A 10592-nucleotide genomic window follows, 5' to 3' on the forward strand; every position below is an offset into this window, starting at 1 on the left:
TAATTATTCATCAAAAAAAACTTTTTTATTTATTTGTGTTTTTACCGCATTTACCCAAAGTCAAAGAATAGAGATTTCTGACAATCAGCGGGTAGATTGAGGAGCTTCGGTAAAATAATTTAATTCTCATTTCTATGAGACATCATTGGGGTGCTATAGAGTCGCTGTGGACTTCAAGCAATGCGAAATTCGATCGTTTACTTGAAATTCAATGATCAAATGTATTCTGATCTAAAACAAGGGAATTTGCTTCAATTGAACAAAACTAAGTATGTTGTATATATTCAATTGTATAAGGAGTTAAATTCGCTAACAACAATAACAATAATATGCACTATTAAAAATTCGAGAGCCAGGAACCATGTCGCAGTACTGAGAAATTCTTTTTATTTGCAAAGGAAGTGTGGAAGATGTTTTACCTGCTATCCTGAGTAGCGTATCTTAGTAGTATATCTTCTTTAATGACTTTCGTTCAGGACACAAGGCTCCCAAGTAAATCTATGGTCACCTACTCAACTGGCTTCTTGTGAATATTGTCAGAGAGCTGTTCTCTTTAAAAAAAAGACCTCTGAGAAACACTCGAAAAAGACATCTAAAGCCAAGGACAATCAAGCTACTACTTTAATAACAACTATTAAACAACTTCTGAGTTCGAACTTAGCAAAAGTAAATACAAAGAACCCAACAATGGACAAATAAAAGCTATACAGCAGAAAGACCCCATGCCGATGTTTCCGCCAACAACAGCAATGCCAAACTTATGGATAAAGGCGTGATTGGTGAATCACAACCCCCATTTTCTTTACTGTATGATAAGTTTTTTTTTAATTTTTAAAACATAGAATGTATAACGTCAAGCTGGCTCTTTTTGGTACCCTTAAGCAAAGGGTCAAATATATTATAAAATTAAAATTAGGCTACGTTGGCCTTGCAATATAGTTGTAGTTTGAATAGATCTTAAGAAGCATTGATTGTCCAGGTAACCATAGGAAAGATTAATTTAGTGGTAGTCTGGAAAAAGACTGGTCAGTTCGAAATATAATTAGTTAGCTATAAAAAACACTGTTTGGCAGATAACCAAATTCTTTGGATAAATAGCAATGATGCTCGAATATCAAAAATGCAACGAACGCCAATGATCATCGTTCGCTTCCCTTCGCCTTTGTTCGATAATCGCTCTGATATTCGGACTTGTCCGTATATTCGGGTGCGAACGAAGCCCCGACGCTACTTCGTTGCTCGCATAAAGATCTGTTCCTTGCAGTTGTTATTCGCATTGAACATACCCCCGAATAACTTAACGCGAATATGGAACGAATATTCATGGCAGCAATCATCGTAAAAAACCTAATTCGCGATGATCGTTCGTGCTGTCTTTGAAACAAGCAAATTAAGACTTTTTCTTCTATATTAGTACAATAGTCATGTGTGTGTGTGTGTGTGTGTGTGTGTGTGTGTGTGTGTGTGTGTGTGTGTGTGTGTGTGTGTGTGTGTGTGTGTGTGTGTGTGTGTGTGTGTGTGTGTGTGTGTGTGTGTGTGTGTGTGTGTGTGTGTGTGTGTGTGTGTGTGTGTGTGTGTGTGTGTGTGTGTGTGCGTGTGTGTGCGTGTGTGCGCGTGCGTGTGTGTGCGCTGAACTATATCCCAGTGCTTCCCATTGCTGCTATCTCATGAGATATGATGAATTTATTTGATGAAGAATATGTGCTACATTGATAAATAGCAAACTGGTTTTTAGTACCCTCGAAAGAGACGATCGAAACTCAATGCAGCCCTAAAAAACAACGAGGGAAGAGCTATTCTTGTGCGGAGTGAACGACATCGATTTAAACACGTATTCAATTATAGATTATTCATAAAGAACAACTGGCAGATTATTTATTTTTTCTGCGTTTTGTCTTCGACTCGTTAGTGCGAATCAGTTCATATTGAACTGTTATGCCACCTAGCAGTTCAACATAAACCGCCAAGCAAATATTAGGCTCAAACTGTACTTGAGTTGAACGTTTAGGAGTTGATAGGTTTATGCAAAAAGCACATATTTTGTTTTGATTCCTTCGCGTTTCGCCTTCGGCTCATCAGTGCTTAAAGCAGTCCAAATTGAACTGCCATATCCGCCTAGCAGTTCAATTTAAACCACTAAGCAGGTGTAAAGTTCACACTATTTATGCAACGCATTAATAATATTGCACAGGTGCGTAAACGAGTGACGACTTAATACGAAGAAAGAACGTGAAGAAATCGGAACAAAATATGTGCTTTTTGCACAACCCAAAAAACCCTTAAGTGTTCACATTCTGCGACGGGAAAAATCTACATGAGTGGCAACTTTTTCAAAACGTGGAACTGCTAGATACCATAACAGTTCAACATAAACTGTTATGCCCTGAGGACCCGAAGGCGAAAGTTGAAGTAAATAAATTTGGTAATGTGTCCTCAGCACCAAATTAGGTAAGCCCCTGAGACTGAATTGGACAGTAAGTCGAAACTTGTTCACGTTCGGCACATCAGTAAGGACAATACATTTCGGTGTATTTTGAAAAGTAAAGTTTTGGCTTCATCTCTTATTTTGGAGAAAATTAAACCACCGTACGAAATTGACCATCTACAAAACGCTTATTAGATCCTTAGTGTTTTCGAAAGAAAGATGACAGAGTGAGTGTAGTAGACGGAACGTGAAAACGGTTTATGAATCACGAATTGCAGCTGCAAGCTCTAAGACGAAAAGTAAATAAAATAAATTTGGTAATGGTAAATCCGATAGAAACTTAAGAAGTGTTGTTGTCTACAGTGATTGACGAGAATTATTTTGAGACATTTGCTTGATACAGCAAAGAACACAACGAGCAGAGATTGATAGATAAGGAAAGTATCTAGATCAATTGAAATTAACACCAAACACTCAAACATTCAGGACTACGATGAAAACAGATGTCAATATTTTAATAAATAAATACAGGAACTGAACCTAGCTAAGTTACGTTTACATAACTAAGATTTTATTTGTTTTCGCAGAAAAAGACGCTGATCTCACAAACCCTTTGCGATATGTTTGCACCTTGATATGAATGGTATTTTTTTTTTCAAAGAACAAGGTTCATTGTCATAAGAACATCTTAGCATTGGAGAGAAGAAACTTAGGAGAAAAGTTGCAATATTATTTAATGTATCTAAGAAAATATTCTCGGCATACTATCCACCAACGCGTAGTTAATGGCTTCTCCGCAAAGTGCCATTTAAATCAACGCATGAGCTACCACAAAAATTTGCTCCTCCCTCTTTCTGTTACGGGGTTGTGATTTTCCCACTTGTTTACTTTTTGTGCCTTCACTCACCTCGAACGATCCTCTGGAAAAGATATGTCTTAATAGCTGCTACTCTGCCAACAGTGGAGTTGAAAGAAGAAAAACCCAGAAGCGAAACAATTGAATACGACTGCAAGATTTTCCCACATTGATAAGCACTAGGAAGATCGAACGTATGCGGCGTGGCGGTGGCGAATAATGATTGAATAACCTCTAAATCAGCGCTAATAACAACGCACTTTACGAGGTGTTGCAAGCAGAATTTTCATGTAATACCTATGCACAAAGATGTTAATTTATAAGATATCGTCCGATTTGTTATCGTTTTCGATGTTATCAATCGAAGCAGAGAATTTAAATCTTTCAAAACCAAAGTTTAATTGATGTTAGGTACAATATTTGGGATAATGTTTTCCAATCTTAAATTTAAACTTTAGCATTCAACTGAGTGAATTTACAAAGCTTAATTTTCAGGCCAGCTAAAGAAATTTCTCGGAAAATAAAATACATGCTAATTGGATCCTACCGGTGATTATCCTTTTAAAATTTTATTAATAAGTATTCCTCGAACGATTTAAAATAAAACGTTTCATCAAATAGAAGCCTTATATTACGTTCACATTTTGCCATCAGAGCGTGTTTTGAAGCTATCTTGGTGACATTTTCCTGATCGATAATTATTATAACAAATCTAGACGTCAGGTCTCAGCTAGTGGCCCTCTTCACAAACCCAACGTTCATGTTCGACACATTTTGGCTTGTCGTGACCTCCCATATATGAATATCATATATCAATTCCTAAAGACGACACACGCTCCGATTTGAATATGAATAATTTACCTATCAAACATTTAGATTCCTGAACAGTCTCTTTCTTCATTGAGTGCAGTTCTAAGCTAAACTAGACGAGTATTGAAAAACATGTAAAATGAAAATAAAGTAATCAAATTGAATTTCTAGATAATCAAAGTGTGAAATGTGAATAATATTTTCTGTGCATAATATTATTATGTCGTTTTCGCTTGATGACAAACCTAACCCAGTTTCCACCCTAACTGCTGTCAAACCGTTTGTTTGAAACTAATTTTGAACCTAGTTTCAACATTGTTGAACTGAAAATCGAGTCAGTTCCTTACCTGGTTTTTATATCAGGTTTGCTCAAACCCCCGTTGCTAAGTGCAAACCCAACGCAGTTTCGTAAAAAGTATTTGTTTGATGAAGCTTGCTCAGTTTTCTCAAGCGAAAACGACATTAGTCTTAACAACTTTTCCAATGTTAGACGTAACGAAAAAAATCCACGGCGAAAAAATCATGTAAATAATAATAATAGTAAACCAGGGCCGCTTTTACGTAGGGGCAGTGGGGGCAAGTGCCCCGGACAGGACCGACCGAGAAAAAAAAAGACATTCAGTTAGCTAGGGGCCCATTAATCCGTAAAACCGGCGCTGTAATAAAAATTATTTTTTTTGTAAAAAAAATCATGACATGCTTTAATTTTGTGGTATGAACATGAAATTGTTCATACTACAAGGTCAAACTTGTTATAATAACTATTAACAAGGGAAATGTCATCAAGATAGTCTTATGTCGTTTTCGTTTTTAAATTGCACTACACTGTTGTAGCGAAAGCTGCATTGAAACCGTTCGTTTTTACCAATTGCACTACACCAGTGCTACACTTTTTCTGCACTGATACCACTGGTGTAGCACTCATCAAAAGTTTGGTGTAGCTATGTGCAATGGAATCGTTTATTGTAGTCAATGGTTACTGTTTATGTTTGCGTCATTTTTGTTCGTTTATTCATGTCTCCGTGTAGCACTGCACCGGTGTAGTGCAAATTAAAAACGAAAACGCCATTAAACACGTTTAAACTCTGTAGTGTGAACGTAGTAACAATTCAATTGATTATCTGTTTTCATCATATGTATAGTGTAAAACTCATTAAAAAAAATAACAATGTGACAACAGTAGACGTTGTGCAGTGTCCAGTTGTCCAGACCAATATTTAAACTCTTTATAAACAAATATAAATATCAAATTGAATTTGTAAGGTTGCTACCAGAGTACAAGTGCCACGCGAAACATCAAGTCGTACGTTCACTGAAAATCGAGTTTAATCATTTTTTGAGAAAAAATTTGCTAGCCAAAATTAGGTCGTTATCTACACAAACTTTGACTTGATCGTAAAAAATAGGTAGCGAACATTTCCAACGTTCCAACACTTTAAGCAATCTTATGTTTACCTAAATATTGAGGTCATCACATGTTACCTAAAAACTTCTCATTCAACACATTCTCAGTCCAATACGGGCATACCAACTCCAGAAACTCTAAATATCGAACGAGTTCAATGATGTAAAATACTCGTTGGTGCGGATAAAAGCCACCACAGATTCATCAACTTTTTTTAACTTGATATATTTACAGTGCCTACACCTGAGCACTATTAGAATTCAATTTAGATGAAATAGGAAATTTAATGGTTTTTACTAGGATTTTACTTCGGGTTCCAGAAAAAATGCTTTTAGTTTTCTCCTAAAAAGCTGAATTATTCTAGCGAACTTAGATTCATAGTCTCATAGCAAATATTTGAATTTTAACAGTATCTGGAACTAAAGAAACAACTACCAAACAAACCCACTTCGGTTATACTGGACCTAAGATTCCGCTTTCGGAAGCACAGTAAGTAGCGGTCAAAACCATCAAAATGGAACTTTTCATTGATTTCGCTAAGATAGTTAAACCGAATTTTATGAATTTAGTTTCAAATGAAGGGATTCATGTTCGTATGGGTTTCTGCTGAGTTTTATCCGGAAATACAAGGCGATGAATATTGAAATAGACAAACCGTCATATAAGTGGCAACTCAAAAACCATCAGAAATCTTCAATACTATTCTGTCAACTACATAAATTTTTAAGCCTTGTCGTTTCATGCCAAAACTAATTTTCTTGTTTACATTGCATTCTGAGCATTTTTCCACTTTTCCATAGAATTTATTAGACTTCAATCGAACCAAAGACATCAAAGATATCCAGCTCTCACACTTCCCGAACAAATCATTGAAAACATCCTTTTTTTGCGAGCAGGGCCCCCTCAGGCGAGTCCGCATCGAATCTCAGTTCCCGGTTCCGGAAGTATCGCAAATAATGGTGAAAAACATCCGTTATTCAGGTTATTTAAGGCAAGAATAGGGAAAAATTATTCCAAGTTTGGCTCGAAACTAACCAAATAATTCGTAGGTTATGTTGATAGCCCAATGTCCAGTTCCCGGTTCCAAAATTAAAAACTTCAAAGTCGAACTGATTCCATCTTCTCGGATATGGCAAAGCCGATTTTCAATTACTCAGGATCAAATGAAAAGTATTATGATCCCATAGGTTGCTACATAATTTAATCCGCATCCAACATCTGATTACAGAATTATAAAGTAAAGCGTTTTGAAAATTCAAAACCGTCATTTCGAGCGACTAAGAAGAAGATGTAAAAATTCGTTACCGGTTCCGGAATTATCAAAGGTATTACTATCCTGTAGTGGAATTTGATCTCCTGTCTCAACAGACTTCGCAGCCGATTCAGAGTGTACGGAACCATTGCATGGCTGGTGCTACGTTTCTACTGACACTTCGAATCCTTCCAGGTCGGGGCTCGAACATACGACAACTGGTTTGTAAGACCAGTGTCCTATGCGTTGAACCGCCATCCCGGGACATTTTTTTCCTCCGGAAGTACTGGAAATAGTAATTAAAAACTCCAGAACGGAACACAATTTCATCCGTGATCATTAGTGCGATTTTTACAAACTTAGGTTCTAGTGAAAGTTTTTATGATCCCATAGGCTGCTGTAGAATTTGATCCGGATCCGAATTTTGGAACTACAGTGTTCAGTGTGTTTGAAATTTCAAACCATCACGAGGACGAGGTAAAAAATCCGTCGCGAGCTACGAGGTAAAAAACGGAAAAAAACAAATCTTCTAAATTTTACTCAAATCTGTTTCAATTTGTAGGTTGTTATCTTTTTTAACTCGTTGCTTTGTCAGATGCCGCCAATCAAGCTTTGCTTAAATTTTCCTTTATTCGTATTAAAAATGGAACGTCTTATTGTCTTCATTTTGAGAGGTTAATTGTTGTTCATGTTAAATGACTTATGAAATGACTTGTCTATTTTATATAGATAGGTTGTTTAATTACTTGACAGTTCGACTCGTCAAAAATAGCTGCCATATACCATTCGATTCAGTATGGAGACAGTTGCAGTGGAGGTTATTTGTGACAATTATGAGAATGTTCCAGATTTTCAACTAATTCATATCTCAAATGAATAACAAGCACTCGGGTTTGTGGATCTAAATATAGTTTTGTCTTCATGCGGCCAATAAATTCAAGTATGTCTCATTTTGTTTAAATGTTTCATTGTCTTTTTTTGCCGAAAGTGTCGAACCGGATACCAGTATTTTCCATCGAAAATTAACATAATGAGACATAAATTTATATTTGAAATTTAATTAATACGAAAAAAACTTCAACCATGAGTTGTTTCTTGTGAAGCTCACTGATGCGTGAAGAATTTGTTTTAGGTTTGTCCGACTCACAGATTTTTTGTGTAGAACACGATTCTTTGTAGCTTGCTGTGTAATTACTCTAAACTTTATATAGTTTTGTTAAGATGAGGAATTTCAACACCACTACCGCACACAACAGCAATCTTGATGCCGTATGGACGCATTCCAATCAAACTGAAAGTTTAGTGTTAAGCATTTTAATAGTTGGCTATATCATTGCAATGCCTATCGTTCAATGAAATTCCTTCATTAATCATTAAATAAACGGTTCTACTAGTTTACAGTTGCATATGATAGCTACATGTTTTACGTTTTATGAATACCCGGCGAAAAACAGATCCAAAATATAAGGCTAAAATATTAGAGTTAAAAATTGACTAATATTATTCTTAACATCCAGTATACGGACCAAAATCTTCCATAATCCGTGGAACAGCTCTATCATTGAGCTGCACTGAAAATATGAAAATATCGCATCCGAGAAAAAGGAACATGATGAAGTAGTGTGAAACATATCTTTTAGGTGCGGTGCCGCTGGAGATCTAATTTTATTATTCCCTGATGGCTGACGTCACATATGCATATCGCACTATGTCTATACACTATTAGCTATTAGAAATATTGCTGCACAATTGTTTTTCAAAAAATTTAAAAACACTTCGTTAACATAAATGGGAAGCAAAGGCAATTTTGCATCTACTCAGTTTCGATAAAATGTTTTTTCTTTGGTCTAACATCTTATAGGCATTGAGAAACTGAATTGATAAAATGAAGTGAAGGATGCAACGAAATTTTGACAGTAAATTCATGTTTGATATTTAACTATGGTCTTATTTTTTTTAAACCTGTTGGATTGTTCTGAATATTCTGATATTCACAGCAAATAAAAGCAAGTTTTCACAAGCGAAGCGTAAGAACTCGTGTTGTTGAAGATAATTTAAATATTTAATTTTAAAATGCGTCTGAATATAGTAACGATTTCAATATCAATGTTGTATTTTGTACCACTCGCATTGACAATTTGATGATAACAGATTAACCTCAACAGAGTTCAATATCTTCTCATTTTCAATCATGCACAGGCGTTCTTTTTATGTTCATACAGAAACATGACGAATTTGTGGAAATTCTTTTATAATGATCATATCATCATGCTTGTAAATTTCTAACCACAGGAAATACCGATGATGATTGCCACCACAGCCAGACCTAATCAAAGATTTCATGATGATTCACAACACAATTCAGGAACTCTCCAATTAGCTCTAGCCGTCAGGCAAACTCAAATCACAATTGAATCACTAGTGTCACCAGACTAGATATCTTTGAACTTTTTACCAGAAAAAAAAACTTCAATCACAAAAACACAGATGATCTAATTACTTCAGGTGCTCAATAGCGACCGGGAGGACCGGTGAAGCCATTAGAGGGCAATTTCCGTCGCACTGGACTCGGAACTAGAACTTACCTCGATCCGATCCAGCGATCTACTGTCATCTAGTCAGCCACTGCGGTCGGAAGTAACTTCTCGGGCCCCCGCACCAATACCGAACTCTTTCTCCTTGGTACCCATAAAAAACTACTGAGGAAGAAATGGAAAAAAGGAAATAGTTGAACGAATAAATAGGAAGCAAGGGAAAAACTACAAGAACAATAAAAAAATGTAAAGCAAGAATTATCATGAAACAGTGATTTACATAACGCAAATATTTTTTTCAAAAAAAGAAAAAAATACAAGACACCCTGGGAAAACCAACGTGCGGGACATTGAGGGAAAAGTGTAAGATTGCTGAATGAATGGAAACAAAATGAGATCAGTTCCCACGTGTAATAAAAAATAATTTAATCTAGAGTGCGTTCCTTAGGTTGTCTTTTCCTGACAAGCGATCGTTCCGAATCAGTTCGCCGGTTCTCCACCCTATCCTCACTAGCTTTTGTTTTTCAATTCATTATGATTATCACTTACCTCTCCGTAAAGCCGCTTCTTCTATACGCTTTGTTGGCTGCACTCTATCCTCTACCTGCCGTATAATCGGAAAGGGGGGAGGGAAAATTCCCTCGAAAATCAGAGCAGCGTGAATGAGACATGAAAAATTGCACCTATCAACACCGCCAGCCTCGTCTTAGCGGTCGACCTAACTGCCTGATGCTTCTTTTCACTAGCTCAATGTGATTGTGACTTTTTGGTTCCCATAGAGGTTGCAATGCGTGATCTTAATCCATATTACTTGTATCCATCTGTGCGAGAGGGAGCAGTAGTGGTGCTGACTTGATTTGGAAAGATTGACTTGAGGAATGTGAATTAATTTTTATCTATGACTTACACCAGGTTCTTATCCTTGTGAACTAAAACATTTTAGAAATAGACAACAATCGAAAATATTTTTAAATTGATTATTTAAATCTGAAGGATGACAAAGGATGATCGCAATATCCATTGCTTTTTCAATCTGAATTTCTTATTGCTATAAAAACCTTTCTTAGAGTTTCATAACCACAGATATTTCATGTAGATTTTCTATCATCTTTTCCTGAGACTGAAACCCTCATCCTGTGGAATACCAGACGATTTCAAAGAAGTTCAGCGTGTGTAAATTTCGATAAATATAATCAATCTACAGTGTTGCAAAAAATGTCGACTTGTCTTTCATAACCATCTACTATATTGGTAACTAAGCAGTTGATGATTTAGGCCGTGATCGGCGCCAATGTCTTTGGTTCGGATCA

Source organism: Malaya genurostris, chromosome 2 (genome assembly GCF_030247185.1).
Source record: "Malaya genurostris strain Urasoe2022 chromosome 2, Malgen_1.1, whole genome shotgun sequence".
NCBI lineage: Eukaryota > Metazoa > Arthropoda > Insecta > Diptera > Culicidae > Malaya > Malaya genurostris.